Below are 15,178 nucleotides of genomic sequence, written 5' to 3'. Positions count from 1 at the left end.
TACGCGTATCGGATACAATATGCGTATCAGATACGATACGTATCCGATACGGTGATACGTCAAATTTTGAAAATATAGGATACGATACGTTTAGGATACATATTAAAAAAATTAATATATATAAAATAGTAATTGCAAATAAATATCATTCAAAAATTAAAATTAAGAATACATTTAATCCTTTTTAAATTTTAAATATTACTAAAAAAATTATAAATCATTTTTATTGTCAAGAAATAGGAATAGTATTAATTTCATCCCCTCCTTGACCATCATCTGTAAATAAGACAGCTTTCATTTCTGGTTCATCAAGAGATAATGACGCCACTTCAATATTTTCAACATCATCAAAGCTACCCCATGCATCTCCACCAATGTCCCACATTCTAGTACTCCCTTGCATATATTCTTCACTTTTCCTAGACAAGAGTCGCAAATTAGTATGTACATAAACCAAGTCTTCTGCTCTTTTAGGGTTCAACTTATTTCTTTTCAGGGACTGAATGAAGGAATAAGTACTCCAATTCCTTTTGCAACAAGATGAAGAACTAGTTTGTACAAGAAGCTTTAAAGAAAGCTTTTGAAGGAGAAGGGCAGAAGAACCATGCATTACCCACCAGGATTTAGCATCTAATGTCCATCTATCTTCAATTGAGTCAAAAGAAGCAAAATTATGAGCTTTTGATGAAAAATCAGCATATTCAAGAGAAACCTTTCTTCTTTCTTCAGTTGTTGTGAAAAACTTTTTTAAACATTTATTTCTTTCCATAGAAATTTCTTCATCCTCATGTGGGAAAATACTATTTGGAGCCTCTTGAAGCCATTCATCACTGTAGTACCTGTGAATAAATAAAAAGATAATAAATAAATAAATTTAGTAACTATCAAATTATTTATAAATAAATAATGAAAACAAATAAATATTTAATAGGCTAATTTTACCTAGGATTCAAAGAGTGAGTCATGCAGTGGAGAGGGGTGCAACTCTTAGTTCACCTATCAATTAATATAGAATAAACAACTTCATAAAATGTTGATGTATCATTTAACTCTTTTCCTTCATATCTATATATAGACGTCTTTACTTTTTCTATCATACTATCCCACATCTCATAAACCAAATGAAGTGTGGGACTATCTGTGTCACAAGCCCTAAGCATACTATAAATAGGCTCGGTGAAATTAAGAATATATGTAATTTTGTCCCACCACACATCATTCAAAATAAATTCTTTTGTAGCTTGGGCCTTACCCACATCATCTTCTCTATAAGAGTTCCATTCCTCACTAATAACCATCGATTGCAAAGCACCTTTCAAAAGTTTAAATCTTTTTAACATCACTAGAATATATGCAAAGCATGTTTCAGCTATAGCAAGCAATTTTAGAGGTGAAAAGTGATTAAAAATTGCCAATCTCATTGAGTGATTCATGATAAAGTTCCTAACAAAAGAAACATCATCAACAACTTGAGTAATCCAATTACCTTCAGCATAAGCTACCTCATTCCTTTCAGTATTTTGGCAGCACATATATTCTTCAATGCAAGGTTCAATGTGTGAACAACACAAGGACTCTAAAAAAATTTAGGAAAACAAATTTCAACAATCATTGCAACACCTTTGCATACAGGAGCATTATCTGTTATATTTAAACAACATTTTGTTCTCCTACTTCTTTTACAACTTCTATCATCTTATCAGCCATATAATGTTTGTTTTTAATCTCATCAAAAGCATTAATAGCTTTTAAAAATATTGGACTCCCTTCGCTTGTAGCCATAAAATTAATTAAAGGTCTTCTTTGGACATCTGTCCATCCATCAGATACTATGCTAACACCTTTTGCATTCCAAGTCGATTTAATAGGTTTAAGTAACCTCTCAACTTGTGCCTTCTCTTGTTGTAAGAGAGTTGTCATCAAGGAATTGTATCCAGGAGGGAGAAAACCATTAAGCATGTGATTTGCAACAAATGAATAAGAATTCACATAATAGGGATTTCTGGCAAGGTTGAAGGGCAATCCAGAAGAATAAAACATTCTAGCAATGAGAGCTTTGAGATTATCTCTATTTTCTAAATTAAATATTTTCTCCAAAGGACCAACTTTTCTCTTTTTCAATAAAGAATTCTTATGCATTTTCTCTGTAGGTAATAGGACATGCTTAGGTTTCACATTATTTTCAGGCAATTCAACAATTGATTTCAATTCAACCAAATATTGATCATTTACACTTGCACACACAAAAATTCCAGTTCCATAAATTCTCAACAAATGAGCTTTAACTCTCGAAAAAGAACTTTTATAAACTTTTTGACAAAAATTACAAGACCAACTCTTATTTCCTCCCCCTTCTGAACTTTTATCTAATATGCTAACATAACACCAAAGAGGAGCATGATCATATTGTACAACATCGGCAAAAACGAACTTACTTGGAATTTTAGAATTGTTATTAGAATCAGAACCAGAAGCATTTGTTGTTGACATCATAAATAAATAATTTTTATGCTTCTGCAAAAAAAAAAGTATATCTATGTTAAATTGTTAATTGTTAAATAAATTATACAACTTAAAAATTTTAATCACTCTGAAATATGAATCATAAAAATATATATTATAAAATATTAAGTAATTTCACAAAAAACACTATAACTTGAAAATATTAAAATAATAAATTAAATATTAAGAAAGATAATTAAAATTAAAGTTAAGAAAGATAATTAAAATTAAAAAAAAAAACATGTATGTGAGATTGAAATTTTGTTAGTTTAAAAACTAGAAATTAAAAATTTGTTACAATTTTTTATACATTTTAGAGATGCTAAAAAAGAATTAAAAAAAATTATAATTATTATTATTATATAGTTTTATATAAAATTAAAAACTTTTTAAATAAATTATAAAATTAAATATAAAAAATGGTGAGTAATTGTCCAAAACGTGTATAATTACTAAAATAATTATCCATTTTTTAATATTCATAAAATTAATAATTTTATACTAACACCTTTTATATTTTTAAATAAATTATAAAATTAAATAAAGGTACAAACAGCACAGTAAAATATAAAAAAGAAAAAAAGTGAAATGGCAACAGACTCAAAAGTATTTTGCTTACATTTTAATTTTTTTAATATTATATGTACCTTTTAATTAGTATTTAAATATTTAACTTATTTTAATATTATATTTTAATATTATAATTTTATTAGAAAGCATATGTCACTAACTGCACAACACAGGAGAAAATGAATATATACGCAAAAGTGAAATATATAAGCAACATCAGAAAGCAATGCATAGAGTCAAAATAAGAGAAAACTGAAAAATAGAAAAGGAGAAAAGCGTAAAGCCAAAATAGAATCCGGTTTCCCCTCAAAAGTCGAGACCAGAGCCGCACTCACTGCACATCCTCTTTAGGTTTCCATCTCACTGTGCATGACCGGAAGAATAACGGAGAAAAGGAGATTATATGCTTTACTTGGGTCACTGGTGTGCGGTTGTCTTCTAAGTCCGATCCGGTGCCTAAACGCAGCAACAAATCCTATCTGGCTTTGGAATGCAAAGTATCTCCCTCTCAAATTTGTGTTTTCTTGCTATTTTATGGTTGATTTTCGAATAATATTTTCGTACTGGAACAAATCTGGAAAATATTTTTTCATTTTTTCTTTTTTTAATAAAATCACTGTGGATACGGATGAGATACGTATCTTTCACGTATCAAAATGTATCCGTATCCGATAGGGATACGAGATCAGATTTCACGTATCCGTGCTTCAGAGGATTGGGACTTTATGTTAAAAGGGAAATTCTAATTGTTTCTTTGGGGTGCAGGATAGTATTAAGTATGATCAAGGATGTTGAGGATAAGGGCCTGATTACACCAGGAAAGGTTGGTAATACAACTCTTGTTTTGAGGTATTGGTGGTTTTGTAATTGCATGATATGATTTATTGATTTATCAATTTAGGATATGTTTGGATAAATTTCTCAATAAAAACTTATAGAAGATAACACCTAGATGGTAAAATGAATTAAGCTTCTCCTATCCATTAAAATTAGCTTATTAAAGATTTTTCATTTATCTTTTCCAAAAGCTAATTTTGAGTGTGTTTGAATACAAATTTAAAAAGAGTTTTTGAGAGTGTTGAAAGTGTAATCAAAGTCTTACATTATGTGAAAAGAAGGAGAACCATGATTTTATAAAGTACATACATGCTCCATTAGTATGAAGCCTTTTAGGAGATAATCAAAATTAAAACCATGAGGACATAGTCTCAAAGTGGAAAATATCATATTAATGTGGACATGTGTATGGGCTATCCCCTTGGTGCACCTCAACAAGTGGTGCCATATGTGGGAATGTATGAATCCTAGTGCACCGAAAGAAGTGGTAATAGAGCCGATGAAGAACCGATTCCAGCTTGAACAAGTATAATCTATGATGCATGGATACGATACGCGTATCGGATATGATACGTATCCGATAAGGCAATATGTCAAATTTTGAAAATATAGGATACGATATGTATTCAAAAAAATTAATATATATAAAATAGTAATTACAAATAATTATCATTCAAAAACTAAAATTAAGAATACATTTCTTGCTTTTTAAATTTTAAATATTACTATAAAAAATTATAAATCATTTTTTATTATCAAGAAATAGGAATAGTATTAATTTCATCCCCTCCTTGACCATCATTTATAAATAAGACAGCTTCCATTTCTGGTTCATCAAAAGATAATCACGCCACTTCAAGATTTTCAACACCATCAAAGCTACCCCATGCATCTCCACCAATGTCCCACATTCTAGTACTCCCTTGCATATATTCTTCACTTTTCCTAGACAAGAGTCGCAAATTAGTATGTACATAAACCAAGTCTTCTGCTCTTTTAGGGTTCAACTTATTTCTTTTCAGGGACTGAATGAAGGAATAAGTACTCTAATTCTGATGGAAGAGCATGGGCTAAAGGCCCAACCACTAGAGCAATGGCCAGGAGGTTACTTGAAGATTTGACTGCTTCAGAGCTTAGTGGGTCCAATGGGCTTGGTGGGCCTAGGGTGCTTCTCACTTGGACTATGATTGAATGAACACCATGTTTGAATGTATTTTCTTAGCATAGGAATTTACTTTGTTGTTGGTCTTGTATTTTGACCATAGATTAGGGTTTAGGTGTATTGGGCTTAATTTTGGGCTTCTTGGGCTTTGGGCTTTTGATACCCAATATTGGGCTCATTCTCCTTCTTGTATTTTTTCCTATTCATTGTATTCACTAGACCATTGTATTTTGGTCATTAGATTAGGGTTTAAGGAGGATTAGTAGTTCATTTGAGTTAGGACAAATTAGGTTAAATTTAGGATGGATTTAAGTTGCATTTAGGTCACACTTTTGGCACCACCTTGGCTTCACAAGTGTGACACCGAAATGCAACCCTAAATACATACTAAATTCAACTTAATTTGCATTTATCTACACATGACCGGTTATGCACATGTGACACAAGGTTTGAATTCAAATTTGAATTTGAATTCAAACCTTGGCGCCAACATGTGACCTATCATGTGGCGCCAAGTGGCTTCCCAAAATTCGGTGACCTATATGATCCCTCCTAAAACAATTTGTATTCACTTTGATTCATATTGAAATTTGAGAGCCATTGGCCGAGTTTCTACCTCAAAGTCTTCTAGCTTCTCACCTCAAAACCCTAGGAGAGTTCCATTCTTTCCTTCTCTTTGAAGTGAGTAGTCCATTGTTTCTTGAGCTTGGATACTTCCCTCCATAGCTTAGGAACCTCAAGTCCGAGAATCATTCTTCCTCAAGTGTACATCTTAGTGGAATCCAATCTCTTTGAAGAAGATCCTAGCATTGGCGAATTCAAGGAGGAGAGCAACGTCCACTTCTCCTAGTCTTCTCCATCATTTTTGGTATCAAGAGCAAGGTTCTTCAAGGAGATAAGTTGTTTCACTTTTGAGTCTGATTCTTCTTGTGTTCTAGTGTGTTCATTGTGTTCTTCTTGTCTTGTTTGAGTTTATTTTCGGATCTATATGTTTTGAATCACATTTTGTTCCATAGATCCATTGGTTGATTGTTTTTGAATTTTCTTCCACAATCAACATGTTTAGGACCTATTAGCTTGTGCTTGTTTTTGATTTTAATGTTGAGTCTCTCCATTCCTAATATGTGTCCGTGATTGGACTGCATACATTGCATTTAGATTTTGGTTTTTAATCCATGTTTTGTCTTAGTGTGTTTGTGTAGTCTTTATATGTCTTAAAATTCCTTGAATAGCATGTTGAACTAATTTTGTTTTGTGTCTTGTTCATCAATTTGTGTTCTCGGTTTTGTTTCTCTTTTAGCTACCTATATGTGCTTTTTCTTTTGCCTTATTGTGTTCATAACTTGCTATTAGTTCTAGTAAGTTTCTTTAGAGTTAGGTTTCTATTGTGTTCTTAAGTTTTCAAATCACATTCCATTGAAAAATCTTCTAAAAAAATTTTGTGACTCAAAATTTCAAGTGTATTCCTAATTCTAGTGCACTCTTTTTGTGGATTCAAATTTTAAAAAAAAAAAGTGAGTTAAGAGGCTAGAAAACAGAGTTCAAAACAGAGCCTAAAGACCTAAAAGCTCCAAAGAAAAGAGTTCAAAAGGAATCCAAACCAAAACCTAAAGATTAGTGCACTAGTTTCTCATTTTCACTTGAAATTTGACCTAATTTTTGGCTGATTTGTATTCTCGGTTTCTATAGCTTGGAATCATTGAAAAATTTGAAACAAAAAGCAAATATACTCTCTGGACTCTTAATTTGATACTGGAAAAAGAAAGAATTAAAAAAAAAATAGAGAAAAAAATTTATAAAGAAAAAGCCGAGAGGTGTACAAGCTGAAAAATCCACTTGATTCCTTGTTATTGTTTTTGCTACTATTTGTGCTATACTTATCCAATTGATTTCAAATTTTTTTTGTTTTGTTCATCTACTCTAGTACCTATCTAGGAACATTCCTAACTGAGTGCTAGCTTTATTTGGAGTCTTAATTTTCAGTTTTATTTGTTGAACCTCTTTGTGTCTTGTCATATACACCTATTACTCTTGTTTTTGGTATAAGCTTTTTAAATTGTGCTTTTGTTGCTTGTCTTGTTTTCTTTCTTTAAATTCCCTGTGCTGGAAGTGGCCTCAAATCCTTGTTCAAGGATCAAGCATTGCTCAACAAAGAGTAGGAAAAGTTTGGACACTAAGACCTAAAAATTTGACCTAAATTAGTGACCAAAATTTCTCCTAAACTTCCTTCACTTGAGTGACCAATCCCTTCACCTTGTGAGGCAGCCACATTAACCTCTTTGTTGTGTTTCTTTTGCAGGTCCAGGAGCATTATTTTGAAGGATTAGTGGCGGATTAAACACTTGATTAAGTGTTGGAAAATTTGGACAACAATCCGTCACTAATTGGTTGCCAAAGCCGCCACTTTATTATTTTCCTAGGCTAGTTTTCATTTTTGCCAAATCTTTTGTATTTTAAACCAATTTGTAAAGCTTGGAGGGAGTATTAAGAAGCTGGTCAGGTATATCTAACCCTTGATAGCCTTCTCACGTGTAGTACTAGTGGAAGTGGCTTGGAAATTTCATATGTTTCAAGCTTCCACTTAGGGTTATCCGACTAGCTACTTGTTTTTGCTTCCTTTAAAGTTTCTTGTCTATAATTGTGTTTACTTAGTTGCTTAATTTCGTCTAGACTTGTGTAGATTTGATTGTTCACGTTTAGTTTAGTCTTAAATACAAACAAATTGTGAAAAAGCATTCAAAATTTTTGTGAAAAATTTTGGGGAATTGAAAGTACCACAAAGGAGTTTAGTGATTTCCACTTGAAAAGGCTTGGTTATTAAGTGGCTCTTTGTAGCTCACCTCCCTTGATAGTGCAACTTGTACACTTAGACTTCCAAGTGCTATTTTCATTCCTAGAAAATCTCAAAAATATTTTATACCTTTTTGCATAGCATATAAACTCTTATTGCTTAATCATGAGTCAACAATCTCAAAGTAGTAGTGACTTTCAATCTCCTAAAAGTTTTAAAAGAATTGTAAAGGAGGTTGAAGCACTAAAACTTTGGAAGCAAGATGAAGTACTTCAAAAACAAAAAGAAAAACTTGAAAAAGAAGTACAAATCATGGCTTTAGAACAAGAGATTCAAATGATTAAGCAACGAGAAGAAAAACTTTTGAAAAGATTAAATAAAAATAAAAGTCCAAAAGGTTCTTCTAGGAGCTCAACCAAGAGCTCCCATGATTCTCAAAGTCAAGAAAATGATGGTAGTTTGAATTTGGATGCATACTACCAACCAACACCTAGGAGAGTCATTAAAGAACACAAAGTGAGGGAATCAAGGGTTGATCTCCCTTACTTTCATGGAAAAGAAAATGTGGACGCCTACTTAGATTGGGAGATGAAAGTGGAGCAAATCTTCACTTGTCATCAAGTAGGTGAGGAAAGAAAGGTTCCTTTGGCCACCCTAGCTTTTCAAGGACAAGCCATGTATTGGTGGACATCCTTGGAAAGAGAGAGAAGACTTCATAATGATCCTCCCATCACTTATTGGAATGAATTGAGGAGTGCTATGAGAAGAAGGCACATACCTTCCTATTATAGTAGGGAGCTTATGGATAAGCTCCAAAGACTCCAACAAAAGAGTATGAGTGTTGAGGAATATAGACAAAAGATGGAGTTGTATCTCATGAGGGCTGGTATAAGGGAAGAGGAAAGGTTGACCATTGCTAGGTTTTTAAGTGGTCTTAATTTTGACATAAGAGATAAGGTTGAGCTACTCCCTTATAGGGACCTTGATGATTTGGTCCAACTTTGTATAAGGGTGGAACAACAAAATTTGAGAAAAAGCTCTTTTAAAGGAAAAACTCAATCTAGCTCTTATGTTAAGAAGGACTACAAGAGGGAGGGTCAATTTGACTCTTCTAAGAAACTTGGCAAGGGATTTGAAAAAGAAAAAGAAGGTGAAAAAGATAAAAATAAAAATATTGTCACTTCTAGTAGTAAAACTAGTGATATCAAATGCTTTAAGTGTCTTGGAAGAGGACATATAGCCTCTCAATGCCCAACTAAAAAGGTGGTGATTTTGAAAGGGCAAGACATTTATAGTAGTGTTGATGAAACTAGTTCCACTACTTCAAGTGACAGTGAATCAAGTGAGGAAGACCATCCCATTGAAAGTGCATATCCTTGTGATGGTCAACTTCTAATGATTAGAAGGCTTCTAGGAAACCAACCTCATGAGTCTCACCTTTCACAAAGAGAGAATATTTTTCACACAAGGTGTAAAATTCTTAATAATGCTTGTTCTCTCATTGTGGATAGTGGGTCTTGTTGTAATTATTGTAGTACAAGGTTGGTGGAGAAGCTTGGTCTTACTATTATTCCCCATCCGAAACCATATCAACTTCATTGGATTAATGAAGATGGGGATATTAATGTTAATAATCAAGTGAAAGTCAAGTTCTCTATTGGTAACTATGAAGATCAAGTGGTTTGTGACATAGTTCCAATGGAAGCTTGCCATATTTTGTTGGGAAGGCCATGGCAATTTGACAAGAAAACCATGCATAATGGCCTTACCAATGAAATCACTTTCACCCACAAAGAAAAGAAATTTGTACTTCATCCTTTGTCTCCTTCACAAGTGATAGAGGATCAAGTACAAATGAAATTGAAAAGAGAAGAAGAAAAAAAAAACTTGATTAAAAAAAAAACAAAAAGGAAAAGAAGCATAAGTCTTCAAAGAAGAAGGAAGAGAAATCTTTAGAAGAAATTCAACAAGAAACTTTAAAACAAACCCTAATTGTTGAAAAGCCTTCTTACCTTCTTCTTTGTAAAAGTGTGCTTCAGTGTCATAATTTAAACATTGAACTTAGTTCTTTACCTCCTCAAGTTTCTCATTTATTAAAAGAATTTGATGATATATTCCCTAGTGAAGGTCCAAAAGGCCTTCCTCCTTTTAGGGGTATAGAACATCAAATTGATTTTGTGCCTGGGGCTAGTCTACCCAATAGACCAGCCTATAGGACAAATCCTCAAGAAACTAAGGAGATAGAGAACCAAGTCCATGATTTATTGAATAAAGGGTGGGTACAAAAGAGTTTGAGTCCCTGTGTTGTGCCTGTATTGTTAGTGCCCAAGAAAGATGGAAAATGGAGAATGTGTTGTGATTGTAGGGCCATTAACAATATCACAATCAAGTACAGGCACCCAATCCCTAGACTTGATGATATGCTTGATGAATTACATGGTGCTATTATATTTTCTAAAATTGATCTTAAAAGTGGTTATCACCAAATAAGAATTAAAAAGGGTGATGAGTGGAAAACTGCTTTTAAAACCAAATTTGGATTGTATGAGTGGCTAGTTATGCCTTTTGGTTTAACCAATGCACCAAGTACATTCATGAGGCTTATGAATCATGTCTTAAGAGAGTGTATAGGAAAATTTGTTGTTGCTTATTTTGATGATATATTAATCTATAGTAGTTCTCAAGATGATCACTTAGGACATCTTAGAGAAGTTATGATGATCCTTAGGGAAAACCAATTATTTGCAAATCTTGAAAAATGTACTTTTTGTGTGGATCATGTGGTTTTCCTAGGGTTCATTGTAAGCAAATATGGGGTTCAAGTGGACCCCGAGAAAATCAAAGCCATTCAAGAGTGGCCCAAGCCTAAAAATGTTAGTGAAGTTAGGAGTTTTCATGGACTAGCAAGTTTTTATAGAAGATTTGTGCCTAACTTCTCTAGCATTGTTTCACCCTTGAATGAGCTAGTCAAAAAAGATATTTTATTTGATTGGACTTCAAAGCATGACCAAGCATTTCAATTACTTAAAGATCAACTTACTAATGCACCCATTTTAGCTCTACCAAATTTTGAAAAGACTTTTGAGCTAGAATGTGATGCATCAGGAGTTGGCATAGGAGCTGTGTTATTGCAAGGAGGACACCCCATTGCCTATTTTAGTGAAAAACTAAAAGGTGCCTCCCTCAATTACCCAACCTATGATAATGAGTTGTATGCATTGGTTAGAGCTTTACAAACTTGGGAACACTATCTTGTGTCCAAAGAGTTTGTCATTCATAGTGACCATGAGTCACTTAAGTATTTAAGAGGTCAAGGTAAGTTAAATAAGAGGCATGCCAAATGGTTAGAGTTCCTTGAACAATTTCCATATATCATTAAATTCAAGAAAGGAAAATCAAATGTTGTAGCTGATGCTTTATCTAGGAGACATACTTTGCTTGTGTCTCTAGGTACTCAAATTCTTGGATTTGATAATATTAGGGAGTTGTATGAGGAAGATCTTGAGTTTGGTGATAATTATAAAAAATGTCAACAAAAAGCTTTTGATGGTTTCTATATGGTTGAGGGGTACTTGTATAAAGAAGGAAGGTTATGCATACCCCAAGGATCCATTAGGAAATTATTAATTAAAGAGAGTCATGAAGGTGGGCTTATGGGGCATTTTGGAGTTGAGAAAACTCTTAGTTTGCTAAAAGAAAAATTTTATTGGCCCCATATGCGAAAAGATGTCCAAAGGCATTGTTTTAGATGTTTGGCTTGTTTACAAGGTAAGTCTAAAGTAATGCCTCATGGTACATACACACCTTTGCCTGTTGCTTCTTCTCCTTGGGTAGATATTAGCATGGATTTTGTGCTAGGTTTGCCTAGAACCCAAAGGGGAATGGATTCTATCTTTGTGGTAGTGGACCGTTTCAGTAAAATGGCTCATTTTATTCCTTGCCACAAAGTAGATGATGCAAGCAACATAGCAAAACTTTTCTTTAGAGATGTGGTTAAACTTCATGGGCTTCCTAGGACTATAGTTTCAGATAGAGATACAAAGTTCCTAAGCCATTTTTGGCGTGTCTTGTGGTCAAGACTAGGAACCAAACTTCTCTTTCAACTACATGTCATCCTCAAACAGATGGCCAAACTGAGGTACTGAATAGATCTCTATCTACTATGCTTAGGGCAGTCCTAAAGGGTAATCACAAATCTTGGGATGAGTTTTTCCCCCACATCGAATTTGCCTACAATAGGGTAGTTCACAAAACTACCAATATTTCTCCTTTTGAGGTTGTGTATGGGTTTAATCCTTTAACTCCTTTAGATTTGATACCTCTTCCTAATATTGAACATTTCATTCATAAGGAAGGGGCTTCAAGAGCTGATTTTGTTAAGAAACTTCATCAAAGGATTAAAACTCATATTCAAAATCAAAATGAGAAATATGCAAAACAAGCAAGTAAAGGCAAGAAGTCTATGATCTTCGAGGAAGGTGATTGGGTTTGGCTTCACTTAAGAAAAGAACGTTTTCCAAATCAAAGGAAGTCCAAACTCAGTCCTAGAGGAGATGGTCCCTTTCAGGTCTTGCAGCGTATCAAAGATAACGCTTATAGACTTGATTTACCCTCTGATTATGGAGTCAGCACCACTTTTAATGTTAGTGATCTTAAACCTTTTGTAGGTGCTAGTGATGATGAGGAAGAGTCTTCAGATTCGAGGACGAATCCTTCTCAAGAGGGAGGGAATGATGGAAGAGCATGGGCTAAAGGCCCAACCACTAGAGCAATGGCCAGGAGGTTACTTGAAGATTTGACTGTTTCAGAGCTTAGTGGGTCCAATGGGCTTGGTGGGCCTAGGGTGCTTCTCACTTGGACTATGATTGAATGAACACCATGTTTGAATGTATTTTCTTAGCATAGGAATTTACTTTGTTGTTGGTCTTTTATTTTGACCATAGATTAGGGTTTAGGTGTATTGGGCTTAATTTTGGGCTTCTTGGGCTTTGGGCTTTTGATACCCAATATTGGGCTCATTCTCCTTCTTGTATTTTTTCCTATTCATTGTATTCACTAGACCATTGTATTTTGGTCATTAGATTAGGGTTTAAGGAGGATTAGTAGTTCATTTGAGTTAGGACAAATTAGGTTAAATTTAGGATGGATTTAAGTTGCATTTAGGTCACACTTTTGGCACCACCTTGGCTTCACAAGTGTGACACCGAAATGCAACCCTAAATACATACTAAATTCAACTTAATTTGCATTTAGCTACACATGACCGGTTATGCACATGTGACACAAGGTTTGAATTCAAATTTGAATTTGAATTCAAACCTTGGCGCCAACATGTGACCTATCATGTGGCGCCAAGTGGCTTCCCAAAATTCGGTGACCTATATGATCCCTCCTAAAACAATTTGTATTCACTTTGATTCATATTGAAATTTGAGAGCCATTGGCCGAGTTTCTACCTCAAAGTCTTCTAGCTTCTCACCTCAAAACCCTAGGAGAGTTCCATTCTTTCCTTCTCTTTGAAGTGAGTAGTCCATTGTTTCTTGAGCTTGGATACTTCCCTCCATAGCTTAGGAACCTCAAGTCCGAGAATCATTCTTCCTCAAGTGTACATCTTAGTGGAATCCAATCTCTTTGAAGAAGATCCTAGCATTGGCGAATTCAAGGAGGAGAGCAACGTCCACTTCTCCTAGTCTTCTCCATCATTTTTGGTATCAAGAGCAAGGTTCTTCAAGGAGATAAGTTGTTTCACTTTTGAGTCTGATTCTTCTTGTGTTCTAGTGTGTTCATTGTGTTCTTCTTGTCTTGTTTGAGTTTATTTTCGGATCTATATGTTTTGAATCACATTTTGTTCCATAGATCCATTGGTTGATTGTTTTTGAATTTTCTTCCACAATCAACATGTTTAGGACCTATTAGCTTGTGCTTGTTTTTGATTTTAATGTTGAGTCTCTCCATTCCTAATATGTGTCCGTGATTGGACTGCATACATTGCATTTAGATTTTGGTTTTTAATCCATGTTTTGTCTTAGTGTGTTTGTGTAGTCTTTATATGTCTTAAAATTCCTTGAATAGCATGTTGAACTAATTTTCTTTTGTGTCTTGTTCATCAATTTGTGTTCTCGGTTTTGTTTCTCTTTTAGCTACCTATATGTGCTTTTTCTTTTGCCTTATTGTGTTCATAACTTGCTATTAGTTCTAGTAAGTTTCTTTAGAGTTAGGTTTCTATTGTGTTCTTAAGTTTTCAAATCACATTCCATTGAAAAATCTTCTAAAAAAATTTTGTGACTCAAAATTTCAAGTGTATTCCTAATTCTAGTGCACTCTTTTTGTGGATTCAAATTTTTAAAAAAAAAGTGAGTTAAGAGGCTAGAAAACAGAGTTCAAAACAGAGCCTAAAGACCTAAAAGCTCCAAAGAAAAGAGTTCAAAAGGAATCCAAACCAAAACCTAAAGATTAGTGCACTAGTTTCTCATTTTCACTTGAAATTTGACCTAATTTTTGGCTGATTTGTATTCTCGGTTTCTATAGCTTGGAATCATTGAAAAATTTGAAACAAAAGGCAAATATACTCTCTGGACTCTTAATTTGATACTGGAAAAAGAAAGAATTAAAAAAAAATAGAGAAAAAAATTTATAAAGAAAAAGCCGAGAGGTGTACAAGCTGAAAAATCCACTTGATTCCTTGTTATTGTTTTTGCTACTACTTGTGCTATACTTATCCAATTGATTTCAAATTTTTTTTGTTTTGTTCATCTACTCTAGTACCTATCTAGGAACATTCCTAACTGAGTGCTAGCTTTATTTGGAGTCTTAATTTTCAGTTTTATTTGTTGAACCTCTTTGTGTCTTGTCATATACACCTATTACTCTTGTTTTTGGTATAAGCTTTTTAAATTGTGCTTTTGTTGCTTGTCTTGTTTTCTTTCTTTAAATTCCCTGTGCTGGAAGTGGCCTCAAATCCTTGTTCAAGGATCAAGCATTGCTCAACAAAGAGTAGGAAAAGTTTGGACACTAAGACCTAAAAATTTGACCTAAATTAGTGACCAAAATTTCTCCTAAACTTCCTTCACTTGAGTGACCAATCCCTTCACCTTGTGAGGCAGCCACATTAACCTCTTTGTTGTGTTTCTTTTGCAGGTCCAGGAGCATTATTTTGAAGGATTAGTGGCGGATTAAACACTTGATTAAGTGTTGGAAAATTTGGACAACAATCCGTCACTAATTGGTTGCCAAAGCCGCCACTTTATTATTTTCCTAGGCTAGTTTTCATTTTTGCCAAATCTTTTGTATTTTAAACCAATTTGTAAAGCTTGGAG

At 33.7% G+C, this 15,178-nt stretch overlaps 1 long non-coding RNA gene across 1 annotated transcript; it reads left to right on the top strand.

Annotated features, from left to right (window-relative positions):
* Positions 1 to 1,948: 1,948 nt before the first annotated feature.
* LOC145952771 (uncharacterized) lies at positions 1,949 to 5,206 on the top strand. The gene is made up of 3 exons (XR_014430262.1): positions 1,949 to 3,569; positions 3,838 to 3,895; positions 4,932 to 5,206. It is a non-coding gene; the product is annotated as an uncharacterized LOC145952771 (long non-coding RNA).
* The last annotated feature ends 9,972 nt before the right edge of the window (positions 5,207 to 15,178 follow it).

This window comes from Cajanus cajan, chromosome 10 (genome assembly GCF_000230855.2).
Source record: "Cajanus cajan strain Asha chromosome 10, NIPB_CcT2T_4, whole genome shotgun sequence".
In the NCBI taxonomy this organism is placed as follows: domain Eukaryota; kingdom Viridiplantae; phylum Streptophyta; class Magnoliopsida; order Fabales; family Fabaceae; genus Cajanus; species Cajanus cajan.
Note: the sequence above shows the minus strand (reverse complement) of the source record. Positions and strands in the feature narration are given on the sequence as shown.